The 14,656-nt window shown below is 35.0% G+C and overlaps 1 protein-coding gene and 1 long non-coding RNA gene across 3 annotated transcripts in view; one reads left to right on the top strand and one right to left on the bottom strand.

Annotated features, from left to right (window-relative positions):
* The window catches only part of GNAT3 (G protein subunit alpha transducin 3), a 159,581-nt gene that overhangs the window by 34,222 nt on the left and 110,703 nt on the right, over nt 1-14,656 (top strand). The gene's annotated exons all lie outside the window — the stretch shown is intronic.
* On the bottom strand, nt 1,985-8,986 carry LOC141493121 (uncharacterized). The gene is made up of 3 exons (XR_012470120.1): nt 8,664-8,986; nt 8,462-8,512; nt 1,985-2,517 (listed from the first exon to the last, which is right to left on the bottom strand). It is a non-coding gene; the product is annotated as an uncharacterized LOC141493121 (long non-coding RNA).

Raw genomic sequence — 14,656 nt, 5'->3', positions numbered from 1 at the left:
ACACAGCACCTGTGTCCTGTTCAGAATAAGCATAGATGAGGAAAGGCCTCTGACTGAAGCATGGTGACAAAGGGGAGGGAAATGTTAAAGAGAAAATGATCTCAAGAATGCTACGTACAGTGAGATGCAATGGAAGGATCAGTGACCTTGGAGTCTGGACCTGAAATCAAAACCTAGTTGTGCCACTTAGTAACACAGGGAAAGTCACAACACTTCTTTGACTCATTTCTGTCTCTGCAAAATGAGAGTACCAAATTAAATGATTTGAAAGGTCCCCTTCAGATCTAGATTTTGGATGCTATGAACAAAAAAAAAAGCTATTTATGCCAAATTTCTAACGGAAAACAGATTTGAAACCATTCACTCTAGATGAAAAAATATGAAGAAAGGGCACCGTCTTTGAAATTGACAAAGAAAACCAGTCTCAGGGATTAATACCATAACGTATTCACCTTCTCAATAAACTTATTTCAGATCTACAAGGTAGTCTTCTAATAGTTCCATGAGGCAGTCACCTATCTAGTGCACTTCAGGGTTAGAACTCAACCTAACAGAGCTTTTAAATATACGAAGACCATTCTTTCCATCTTCCACTTCTTTTTTTTTTGCACTTCAGAACAAAAATTTACCAAAGTTTCACAAAAATTCTGGTGACAATAAACAAGTAAAAAATATAGATAAGCAAACTGGAAAACAAATCTAACTTTCCTTGTTACAAATCCCACCTTGAATCTCACTAAGCAATGGAGAGAAGTACAATCTGTGTTCCATTCTATCTGCTTTCATTTACACTCTAAGCTTTTTTCAAATGAAATCTTCATAAAATTAAATCAGAAACACTATACTGGTGTTATCAGAAAGAACTTTGGAAAAGAAACTTGTTCTGTTCTTTTCCTTTTTCCCCTTTGAAATGTGCTTGTGGGTGTTCCCTTCCCCCTGCTTCTACCTTGGATCATGGTATTTGATTACATGACCCAGACAGTTTTGCAATATTCTGGCATATAACCTGGTTGACCAGCTTGTTAACTTTCATTTCACCATACTAAGGATATGGATTAGGAAGGGAACCTTTGAAGTTATTTAAATGATATACAAACATACACAATATTAAGGTCAGCAAAAAGAAAGTTTCCTCTACAAAATAAAATACTGAGCAAAAAATAAAAACTGAGAAACCCTTGAAATCATTTGTTATATAAATGATCTTGGAGATATCTAATTGAATAAACTGAACCCCCAGTTCCCAAATATCTAGAAATCATATTCCATATAATAATGGAATGATAAAGAAAAGAAAAATAGCTATAGAAGGAAGGAACACAGAGATTCATTTAATTTATTTCTAATTTGATGGAAGGTTTAATAGTAGCTAATTTTCTCTTTAGTCAATTAATACTGAAAGAGCTTAGGGACCCATCAGAGGAAAAATGAAACAAAACAAAACAAAAAACTCCTTCAGAATCAGAACACTTTATAAAAACTATCTCTTAGGTATCTTTTTCCCATAGTCCTAATTCCTCATACTGAAAATGACTAATCTGTAAACATATTTATCAAAAATATGCAAGTACAATGTTAACCTGACTGTTCGCTGCTGAGTGTAGAGGAGTGGGAAGGAAGAAAATTCTGTAACTCATAAATATAAATATGCATATGGATGAATGTTGAAAAATTCTTTCATAACATGCATTTGGAAAAATAAAATATCAATTTTTAAAAAAGGAAAGAATGTAGGAATAGTTTCAGGATTCTGGAACCCTAGATTCTAGTTTCTATTTCAATTTCAATCTTTGCCTCAGGCAGAGAACCCAGTTTCTTCATCTGTAAAATGAAGATCAAAAATATCTATCTTGCTTTCCTAACAAGATTTTTGTGAGGATCAAATGATGCAATATGAAAGTACTTTGAAAAAGATAAATGATCAAAGTAAACAAAAAGCAAAATTGTAAAATAGTAAAAGGTTTTTCTTTTGTTTTTTCCCCACATTAATAAGGACCACTTTTTAACACAATCTTCACAAAAAATATCAATGGATAATCAGACCCCCTCTCTTTTATCCCTTCTGTTCTCTGTGAAATCTTGCTCTCAAGAAAGGTTCTGTTATTACTTATTTACTATATTAATAACTTTTAGCCTTGCATTTAAAGATTTACACAGAGAAATTCCAACCTTTGTATCAATATATCATAGTACTCCTTGTTATCCAGTCAAAGTGGATTTCTTACAATACCCAGAATATAGCTTTCATTTTCCTACCTCTGTGCTCTTGCTCACATCATTGCCGATACCAAGATTGATTCCCTTGCCCCTACTCTCTGATCTGGTTCCATGACAGCCTATTGAAATCCAATGAAACTATTGTAGGACCTGTCTCAAATGTCACCTTTTATATGAAGTGTCATCCAAATCCCCACAGCCAGACATGCTTTCTCCCACCTTATCTTGCCAGATCCTCAGGTCCACCATATTACTTCCTGGTCATCCTGTGTCTCTGTATTCTGGCCTCCATCTCTGAAACTGAAGGATCAACACTAAAGATATAGATTCCAACTGGTAAACATTCCCTTTATTTCACATAATACCAACACTCCCAGCCTTCTCCATCTCCAACTTTGAAAGCAGTTTTAAGAACAATACTACTGATCTTGGTAGGTAATTGGCAAGCATTTACTCCTAGACTCTCATTACTCTAATTTCCCAGATCAAAACCTATATGACCATCAGTCAAAATACATTTTGCTTTCCTTTATTAGAATTTAAACTCCTTGAGGGTAGAGATAATTTTACTTGATTGTTTTTGTATCCCTAGGGTTTAGTTCAGCAACTGGCAGACACAGAGAGATACATAGAAAGATAGTTACTACTCTGTACCCAATCCTTTACTTGTCTGGGATAGATTTATCAATGATTACTTTCATTGAGAAATTTTTTTTAGGTTTTTTTTTTTTGCAAGGCAAATGGGGTTAAGTGGCTTGCCCAAGGCCACACAGCTAGGTAATTATTAAGTGTCTGAGACCGGATTTGAAACCAGGTACTACTGACTCCAAGGCCAGTGCTTTATCCACTATGCCACCTAGCCACCCCTGAGAAATTTATTTTTTAAAGGAAAAAGACAATATATAACAGAAAAATAGGAAGTAGTAATGATTCTCAATCTGAAATGTGGTAGTACAGAGATGATCAGGAGGGATATTCAAGGCAAAATAAGTCAATGTCTAGATAAGACAAAAAATTAGTTTTCAACAGGGACCAACTCCAAGGTTCCCATTGGAAAAAGGGTGAGGGTAATGGACAGAGTAAAAATAAAGATACTGTAATGACCATGAAGCTATATAGAAACCTGTTTCTGTACATATAATGAACATTTATTTGTTTCATTCATTCAATCATTCATTCCCTTTTCTGTATGCTCACTGTCCTCATGCCACAGGTCATAACTAGTCAGTGACAAAGATGTGTCATAGAAAGGGCTTTTTAATGAAATTTTTTTATTCCAATTTTATTAAAAATCTGTTAACTGAGTGGGTTAAATTATAAAACACTCTTTCCTGGAAATTGGAGACTTGAATTTCAAGCTGGGTGTTGCAAAACCTGCTAGCTATGTGATCTTGAGCCATTCAACCCTATGGGCTCTAATTCAAAAAGCATCCTGGAATAAAGGAGTTAAAAGAAAACTAGAGAGGAGTTAACTCATCTCGGGGATTTGTAAGACTGTAGCAAGCCTGCTTCCACAGTTTAAAAACACAAACCAAAACCAAAAAGCATGATTTCTACACTATGCTCATTCTTCCTTCTATGTCAATGAGGCATGCTCCATTACTTTTTTCTCTAGGTCTTAAGTGTCAGGCTCAGGCTACAATACTGTAGATAGAATGAGTTTGAAAATTCCCACCACTATGTTTCATTTTGTTTTGTTTTGTTTTGATTTTTGTTCTTTAGGGGGGCCCAAAGGTCATCATTAGACAGGAAGAATTTAGTTCTGTTGTGTCACTTCTGTTTAGTATAAAATAGATTGTAGACTCTGATTATTTTGAGAGTCCAGCCAGGACCTCTGAATGCTGATACAGTAACCCTCTGGAAGTTTCTTTCACAATTTCTCCATGACCACCTAGGGAGATCACTTGATTCAGAGAAGTCCCAGCTGCACTCCTCTTTGCCTTTCTCAACCCATCAGCTGAACTCTGCAATTATAATTTGACCATGACCCTTTTTGTTGTCATTTTTTATCATGTCTGACTCTTTGTGACCCCATTTGGGGTTTTCTTGCCAAAGATGTTTGAAGGGTTTATAATTTCTATCACCAACTCAATTTACAGAGGAGAAATTAAAGCAAAGGGGGTTAAATGACTTGTCCAAAGTCAAGTTGGTGGCTAGAGTTGAAAGATGTGCCTCCCTTACTTCAGATTGGTACTCTATTCACTTATTTCCTTTTAGGCTGAAGGATAATGTCATTGATATTAAGAAATTCTGTAATGTCATTGATATTCCGAAATCTCAATTGAGGAAATTACTACTAATAATGCAGGTTGCCTCATTCTTTGTCTTAGATAATCTTAAAAAGTTGCCTAGAGTTATGGAGTAAAATTCAAATAGAAACTTATCCCAGTAACAACATACTGACTTTGAAAGCCACAAATTAATATTATCTATGTTGTATGGTAGTTTAGTTTTTTTAAAGAAAAAACCCATCTCTCTATTAGATTGTAACTAGAACAGCTAAGAGGTTTTGTTTGTTTTTTTGGCAAGGCAATGGGGTTAAGTGGCTTGCCCAAGGCCACACAGCTAGGTAATTAATAAGTGTCTGAGGCCAGATTTGAAATCAGGTACTCCTGACTCCAGGGCTGGTGCTCTATCCACTGTGCCACCTAGCCGCCCCACAGCTAAGAGTTTTGTAGGGCACTTGTGGATACAAGACCTCCATGCTGACACCTCAAGCCTAGGGTATTAAGAGGTTAAGTAACATGCCCAGGGAAAAAAGGGCAACTTTTGTAAGAGGTTTCTTGTCACTAAAGAAGTTCTCCTAATAGACCATATTTCTTATTTCCCACTGCACTATTTCTAAATTTCTGTTATCCTGAACCTTAAGTCAAAAAACCTCCACAAAAATCCTTCTCTGTGATTCCTCTTAAAATTTCATCCCATCCTGCTCAGCCTTGACTTAATTCATCCCTCTTCACTATATTCTTCTATGGTATTCTTTGGATTTCCCTAAATATTTGAATTTTTTCCCAGACTCTCTTTTCATGGCTTAGCATGAATTGGAACCTTAAAATCCACTGAAAACACTACACTTCTGAATTTTATTCATCTATTTCCCCGACTTTAGCAGCATAACCAGGAATTGTCTTATGCATTTACTACCCCTCCAAAATCTAGATGTCACCCTATTATTCAATTGTTTCTTTTGGAGTTCTCATTCTCTTTATTGTTAACAAATTCTCCTTCATAGGATCATAGATTTAAATCTGCTTGTTTGTTTTTTGGGGGATTTTTTGATTTTTGCAAGGCAATGTGGTTATGTGACTTGCCTAAGGTCACACAGCTAGGCAATTATTAAGTGACTGAGGTCAGATTTGAATTCAGGTCCTTTTGACTCTAGGGCTGGTGCTCTATCTGCTATGCCACCTAGCTGCCCCCCCCCCATATATTTAAATCTGGAAAGGACCTTATAGGTCAAGGTATAAACCCCTTATTTTATAGAGTATTGAGATATAACCATTTTATTTGGTGGATGAGGAAATTGAGACTCAGGACCATATAGCAGTAAGTGTCTGAGGCAGAGTTAGAGTCAGGGTATGAGTACAATTTCATCACTCCAATCATTGATCATGCTACACACTTCAATTTTTTGTAGTTTATAGTATCCTGCCAATCTTCAGAAAACTATATCTATAGCTGGCTACCCTTTTCCAAGACTGAGAGATCCTTTTCTCTATCCCCCTGCAAAGTAGACCAAAAGAATGAATAGAGAAAAATGTTGTCATTGCACTGAAAACCTACAATCTCTTTTCCTTCAAGATTCATTCTACACCTTTCTGAAAGAGAAAACTGATGAAAGTCAAAATTCCATAGATCCTCTACTCACATTCCTGCATATTTCAATATTTTGCTATTTGGTATCTGTCCTGCATACAAATCTCCATTCTACCAAAATTCTCTTCATAAACACTTAATAAATGAATACTAAGTCCTACTACCATGATGGGAATACTAAGAAAATATTGAATTTTCTTGACTCTTAAGAAGTTTACAATTCTGTCCTCACATATATGCATAATATATATATATATATATATGAATATATTCATATAGGTATACACACATACATATATATATATATATATTCATGCACAAATACATAGGGTAGTTTGGGGGGAAAGAATAATAGTATTTCAGAGGATTAGAAAGTTTAAAACAGGATGCTTGAATTGAATCATGAAGGAAACAAATTATTCTAAGAGACAGGGATAAGAAGAAAGTACATTTTAGTTGAGAGTTGAGATGTGTGAGAAAGCAAGTCCTATTGTCTGACCAGTTTATAGAGTGCTAGAAGAGAAGTCATCTGTTGTAAGAAGGGACCAGATTGGGAAGTTCTTTGAACACCAAACAAGAGTTTGTATTTCAATCCTCTTGAGATAATAGTGGACAATTAAAGCTAATTAAATTGAAAGGTGATATAGTCAGACTTATTTTTAAGGAAAATCACTTTGCAAGCTATGTGGAGGATGGTTTGAAGAAAAGAGGGACACAACTGAAACATTTCAAGGTAATTTTCTAGTGTCCGTGTGCTTTCACTTCCAAGAATCTTACACTGTTGGAAAGCATCTCCTTCTAGAAACTCTCTCTTCCTTTAACTTTTGTGATGCCACACTCTACTAGGTCTTTTGCAGATTGTCTGGCTAAACTTTTCGATAACCTTCACCATCACTTGCCAATGAATGTGATTTTTTTATGCTTTCTAAGTTATACTCTGGACTTTGTCTATCATAACTCAGCTCTACATCATGAAGCCTTAGTCCAACCCAGGCATTTGCACATTAGAAATCACTCAAATTCCATGGCCTCTCAATGTATATGAATGACTCCTTTCAGAAACTCTGTTTAAGAAGAAGGCCCAGTATAGTCAATCTCCTTTTTCTCCAGACTTCACTCTACCATGTATCTTCCCACCCCACCATGCCTCTTTTCAGTTTCCTTTTTCTTTTCCCTCAAAATTACCTTTACAAAGGATGGTGTCCTGACAAAAGAAGAAATTGAATGTATGGTTCAATAAGGTGAGAAATATAAGGTTATAAGATGGGAATAAGAGATTTAAGATATCTTCCAAGAACACACTCTAATCTAATACTTTTAATATGACCATTAGAGTGAAGGATGAGAAATTCTGAGGTAAAATTCATGATGAGACAAATATCCTTGATAAATGTAATGAAATAATCAATGGCTAAATAAGAACCAGAATGGTTAGGAGGAGCCATGTCATTGTAAGAAGAAGAAAGAATTTAAATCTGTAACCTCATCATTTTAAAATTATACCAGGATACAACAGACATTCCATTACTTATACCTGGTGTGTTCCCAGGTCCCATCTGGAGGTGTCCCTTCAGGAGCCAGCATTTAAAACATTAATTAAATGCCACAGAAGAAACCATTCAACATAGTTTTTCAAAATCTGAAAGACTCAAATCTATGATCAAGATGAAGTGCAAAAAAAATTGAGCTACTGAGTAAATATAGGTATTCTTAATACTTGAATGATGTAGAGGGAGAGGAATGAATGACATTGTACTTAATCAGTACTGTAAACAAGCAGAAATGTGATTCTTCTCTTGGAGAATTAATTCTCTTTAAATTTGGCCAAATTAAAAAAAAAAGAAGTGGAAAAACAAACTATATTTCAAAAGGGTAGTGAGTGAACTGGGAAGAAAAGTGAGTTACTGAAGAACTTTTGCCCAGAAGATAGGAAAATTGTTTTAAGCAGCTCCAATTGGTTTTCAGGTACAGCACATGAAATAACAGCTCTGCTGGCCTAACCAAAGTTACAGTCAAATGATGATACATATATATATATATAACATTAAAAATGAATAAAGAGTGACTTTTAGAAAGGGAGGTGTTAATAATTGGAGGCATAAAGAAAGACTTCATGAAGGTGTCACATGAACTGAACTGAATTTGGAGGAATATAGGGATTTAAAGAGCTAGAAGTAAGGAGGAAGAACATTCCAGGTATGGAAACTAGCCAAAGGATTTTACAGCAAGGGGAAATGAAGTGTATGTAAAGAACAAGTAAATATAATGACAGAAAAGAAGAGATTCCGGAAATCTGCAAAAAGAGAGACAGTAAGTAGTTTAAAAATAACAAAATTAGGGGGCGGCTAGGTGGTGCAGTGGTTAGAGCACCAGCCATGGAGTAAGGAGTACCTGGGTTCAGATCTGGCCTCAGGCACTTAATAATTACCTTGCTGTATGTCCTTGAGCCAGTCACGTAACCCCATTGCTTTGCAAAATCCTAAAAAAAAATAACAAAATTATTTGCCATAATTTCTATACATCCTTTTTTTAGGTCTCAAATGCACACAAAGTGAACATATTGGTACATTAGGTATGCACATTTAATGCAAGAAAATAATTTTGCATACCATTTAATAATAAGAACTTACATTTATATAGATCTTAAGGTTTAGAAAGTACTTTCCTCCCATCATCATTTTTTATGTTGGTCATTTTATAGATGAGGCATTTATAGTTCACAAATTTCAAGTGGTTTGCTCAAGTTTACACAATCATTAAATGGCCTGATCAGGATCATTCCTTTGGATCAGAATTCTAGGTCCTTTCCAGTACACAAGTGGAGAGAATGCAGGATTGCCAGGATAAATATTTTCCACTTCTTGCTGCTTCAAATAAACCATTGGTTCATATATATAGTCAGAGTACAAGGGCATTGGGGACTTGATCAACTATGCTCCACAGATCACATGAGAGACTGACTGGAGCTCTCTACTTAGAATTTCTACTAGACAACTTGTGGTGGAGAAATTTAGAATAAAAAAAAAGTTTAGCTAGAGGTAACTAAGATGTAGGCTAAAGTTGGCCTAGGAACAGGAAGACAAGGGTAGGTCCACCTATATCCACCATAGAATTCTTGAGAGCCACAAGTGCTAGCAGGGAGTCAGGAAACAGCAGGATGACCTTTCCTCTTGATCTGCTCCCAAGTTTCATGTTTACAGCTTGTCAACTACAGACTCAGACATGAAGTGTCCTCTCACCCAGGGGACAGTGCAGGATTGTCCTTAAAAATATGTGTGATCAACATGTGTGAAAATGGTTCCTATACGCTTTTCCTTCATTCTATTTTCTAAACATCTGGTTTTCATTTTCATATTTTGACAGGAAGTATAAGAAAATGAGAGGTTATATATATTTTTTTCCTGCTAGTATCTTCAGGGATTAATGGGTTATGCTAGACCTAAATATATTCTTTAACATGCCTTTGTGTTCTTCCTTAATCACTCTGACTGAAAATCTGTCCACCCTGTCTCATCGGTACTGGTGAAAGGGACCTCCTCTCAATCTCCTTTAATTTTCTTATTAGGTGATTAGATGTAAAAGGAACATTCAGTCAGGAGCACTATACCATAATTGTTTTTCAGTTCTCTGACATAAATCCTTACTATAGTTAAAGATGACCAGTCATTTGATAGTTCAAAAAGGAATCATGAATAAAATGCCATGGGGTATGCCTTATCTCCTGATTACTGGGAAAGTGATAGCAGAAGAAAAGCAATTTTATGGGAGATGAGATAATTCAGTTAAATCAAACTGTCCTTTGTCCATTGTAGAGGGAAGAAGATATACAACTAAGGACAGATAGTGCAGGTGGGAGCAATAGCCTTTAAACAGAGAATCAGTTACAATATTCACACATATATACATACATACATACATATACACACATTTAACTAAATAGGTGTGGGGGGTAATTATTTTCTACTGTTCCTGTCCTTCATATTTTAAAACATAAACATCACTCCTTAGAAGCACAGGGCTTTATATAGAGAATGTTATTGAAAGCTCTGTGAGGAACAGCAAGGAAAGCAATTTGGTTGGACCATAGAGTTTTATTTTGTATTTTTAAGTATCCTTGGTACCTATCACAGTCCTTTGAATCGGTGTTTAAGAAATACTTTCTCAATATATGATTCTTTTTTGGTTTTTGCAAGTCAATGGGGTTGAGTTGCCCAAGGTCACACAGCTAGGTAATTATTAAGTGTTTGAGGTCAGATTTGAACTCAAATTCTCCTCTATCCACTTCCCAGTGGCGGCCACCTAGCCACCCCTCAATATATGATTTTTAAGATGTATATTAGTTGCTTATTTCTGCAATAAATTCAATTTTTTTCAAAGAAAAATAAATATGGAATATTTAGATGAAGTTTAATTCTTAACTATATCAAAGAAAAGATTATTTCTACAAATAAAATTGTTTGGATGGAAAGAAAAAATTATTTACATAGAATAAAGATTGCAGTTGTGTAGACATTGTATCCCCCAAACACAAACTGCTGCCAATGTAACTTCTGAAACCTTCTTGAGATCAAGGAATGCTTCTTTTTCAAAACATTTTCAAAACTATCATGGTGTCAACCATACTATTTCTCTCAGACCTAGCAGACAATGAGAAAATCAGTTAGTCAATCAAATGAAATTTTATTTGTTCAGTTTCATCATCAATTTAGCACTTGAACTAGAACAAATATTAGAGGCCATTCAATCAAAACACTTGATTTTGCATATAAGAAACCAGAGGCCTAGGGAGTTTAAATGATTTGACGAAGAAGACAGAGGTAACAGATGTTAGCAGAAGAATTTGAGCCTAGCTTCTCTTTCTCTAATCTATCCTCCTTTATTTCTTGCTTATATCTTGCATATCGGCATATTTTTACTCCAAGTTAACAAATTCTTATCCTATGAAATCTTTTATTAAAATAGTGGCTGCAATGAAGGTGATAATCTTTTATAATAAAATGAATTTGTTTCTTAAGTTGTAATCATAACTGAATTCTATTTATAACCAGAATCATTTAGAAGTGAGATTGATTAAATATTCTAAAAAAGCATACTTCCAGATATAACCCATGAATATGACTGAATTTTTCCTGATGTTTTGGAATGGGAGAGTAGTAAGTTGTACTTCTTTCTAAGAAGAAAATTTAATTTAAACACAATCAATACACAGACTTTCATGATGTGTGCCCTTCCTCCATTAAAAAATAAATCTGATATTACTGAAGTATGTGAATTTGTGCCAAGATCATGTTACTCTCACTGTCCAGGGAACAGTATCAACAATGCAAAGCAGTAATAGGTTTTTGTCCCCCTTCCTTAATTTCCCTTTCTAATATTTGTTCAAGATTTTTGAATAGATGCTCAAAAAGTAATGCTAGAACTTTAAATCCTAATTTAAGATAAATCTATCACATTTCAGTAATTGACAGGAAAATATCTTCCCTTTCTGGCATTTGCCAGAAGCAATGCCAATATAGTGAATGTGAGTTGTATGAGCCAAGGTACTGGCACTGGAAGGAAAAGGTAATTAATTAGCAAGTTGGATTTATAATAAGGTTGGTACTTTGGTCATTTGGTTCTTCCACATAATCATCTTCCATTTATAAGATATACTTCCTCAATTGCATTTAGGAGCCAAGCTGACTGAAAAGTTTACTATTTTAGGTAGCCATCAGGAACTTGTTAATTAATGGTGAAAGAAAGGATGTATCCTGTAGAATAAAACAGGTAATTTCTACTCATGCTAATTACATTTCTAAGGGAAAGGTTGAAATGATTAGGTACATTTTCACCATTGCCTACTCACTTACAGGGGAGGTTGTATAGGAAATGGCAGGTACAAGAAAGGGATGTCTATCAGGAGGAGTCAAAACAATCTGGAATAGGATGTTAATAGGGAAAGTCTCAGAGGACTTTAAGGAATGTTCCTTTGTTTTTTCTGTTGTACCATTAAATAAATGTTGTAAATTATAGGTCAGGGTTCTTGGGATTTTTCCAAAAGGCAACTCCCATTAGCATTGACTAAAAATATAGTTAAAATGCAAGGTGGTAAGAATTCACTATTTATCAAAAGAAAAAATGCAATGACTGTGTTATTATATCAGTAAATGGGATATGAAAATAATTTAGAATTATAGATCTGGAAGGAACCTAAGAGGTAAACTAGTCTAAATTGCAAATGAGGAAATTGATGCTCATGGAAACTAAATGGCTAAACTCCAGTTTGGAAAAGGTACAGATCAGTCATTTCTCAGTCAGTAGACTGTGGAAAGTCACTTTTCAAACCATCTCTCATCTGTAAATTGGGGAGAAAATTCTTGCATTGGCTACTTTTAAACAATATTTAAGTATATTGTTACTTTATGCATATAATAAAAATGTTTATACTTATAATAATAATAATATTAAATGACCCTAGTACTACATCATTTCTATTAGTTTTTCCTCTACTTTTTTTTCTCATCACTCCCATGGATTTAATTATTATTTTTTTTGTGCAGGTGATAATTCAATCTGTTTATCCAGCCCTAACCTTTCTGATGTTCAGACTCACTATTGAACTTGATAATTTGATATTCCAGAGACACTTTAAGCCCAATATGTCCAAAACAACTCACTGTTTCTTCCCCCAAAATCCTTTCCCTCTTCCTGCTTTCCATCTTGCTGTTTGAGGGTACCACCATCCTTTCAGTAACCCAAACTCATAACCTATATATAATTCTAGACTCTGAGCTCTCTTTTCACCATTTTTCCCAACATAGAATTTGTTGTCAAGTCATTCTGATGTTACTTTCATATAATATCCCTCATATGTCTTCTTTTCTCCTCTGATACCCCCCAAACCCTGATACTCGCTTAGTACCTCACACCTGAGCTACAGCTAAAGATTGGTCTCCCCAAGTAATTTTTTCCCACTCCATCTCCCCACATACCCCATCAAACTGCTCTTGCTCAAGCACAAATCTGATCATATCACCCAAGCTTCACCAAACAAACCCCAATGGTTCTTCACTATCTCCAGAGTTCAGTGGTCATTTTCAGGTTGATGAAGTTTGAACTGAGATAGTCATGCAATAAAGCATTTATTGTAGACATTGTACTAAGCGCTGGAATACAAATAAAACAAAATCAGTCTCTGTCCCCAGGGGACTTGCATTCTAATAGAAGACAGCACATAAAAAAGATGAAACAGGTTGAACTGATGGGGAGAAGTTATCACTCCTTAAATGGAGGTCCGAGAACCCACTACTCTGACCTCTAGTCACATCATCCAATTATAGGGGTAGAGGGTATTTAATGATTATCAGGCAAATTCAATCATATAGAATGAGATACTCAATGATGAATTTCCTGAGGAAGGGAGGCAAGAGGTAGAGGTATCCCAAACCAGGGTAGCTATTGGGAAATAGGCAGAAGGCTGTGTTGGTCTCTTCAAATAGAAGTCCTGGTGCCTATGGCCCTGCCCTCTAGTAACAGGGTCCACTCAGAGGGTACTGATGAGATTTGAGTACCACACAGATTTATTCCTAGAAGATAATGAGATTTCTATTTCTGATACTAGATAAATGATCATTTTCCTAGCTAAATATGCCTTTTCGGACTGGAGAAAAAAGTCATGAACTCCAATAACAACATTTCAATGAGTAGCTCAAGCCAGCCACGTCTCTTTTTCCCACTCATCTATTTTCTTTTGGACTTCTTCGAACTTTTCCATCCTGCCTTATTTATCTTTTTTCAAATTTTTATCTTCTTTTTTGTAAACATTTCAATTAGATATACTTGGAGGACAGAAGTAATCTTTTCATATTTTTGTCCCTAGCTTACAAAAAGAAGATATAAGAAACATTAATAAATATTTATCAACTGACAGATTCAATTGATATCTGTTGATTTGATCGCCATCATTGACAGAATGTGAAAAGATTGAGAATTTAAAAAAAATCAAAATCTAAGTGAGCTGAGTAAAAATAAATAATATACTTAGTTAATTCAAATATTATCCATTAATCAAATGCATTTCCAGAGGTTATTATGTGCTACTGTAGCTTTGTTGTATATCCTTGATAAGTTAAGGCAAAGGAAATTTCCTTCTTTGTTCAATATTCTGTGATATTTCATTCCAACATGATACCTGAGCAGGGTACTGGCTTTAAAACTGTGCCTACAGCATCCTTGGGTATTAAATGACAGAGAGGATTGTTGAGCTACTATCACTGATTTTTGAAAAAACTTCAGAGAATTTGGAGATGCCACAGTATTGGTCCCCATTTCAAAAAAATGACAAAAGAAAGAATGAGAATGAAGTCTGATAAATAGAACAGTGAAGTTCTTGCAAAAATCCACATATTATTTGAAGTATGGTTAGTGAATATATATGTTGGGGGTGGGTTTGACTCAGGTTGGTACCCTATTACTTTTGGTTTGATGTTAAAACAAAATGAGCAATTGTAAGTAATCCCAACATTTAACAAAATGAAGTCTTTTTGTTTTTTTAAATTTTTTGCCTTTTTGTGAAACAATGGAGTTAAGTGACTTGCCCAAGGTCACAATATCAAGTATTTGAGGCAGATTTGAACTCAGATAC

Source organism: Macrotis lagotis, chromosome 7, assembly GCF_037893015.1.
Source record: "Macrotis lagotis isolate mMagLag1 chromosome 7, bilby.v1.9.chrom.fasta, whole genome shotgun sequence".
NCBI lineage: Eukaryota > Metazoa > Chordata > Mammalia > Peramelemorphia > Peramelidae > Macrotis > Macrotis lagotis.
Note: the sequence above shows the minus strand (reverse complement) of the source record. Positions and strands in the feature narration are given on the sequence as shown.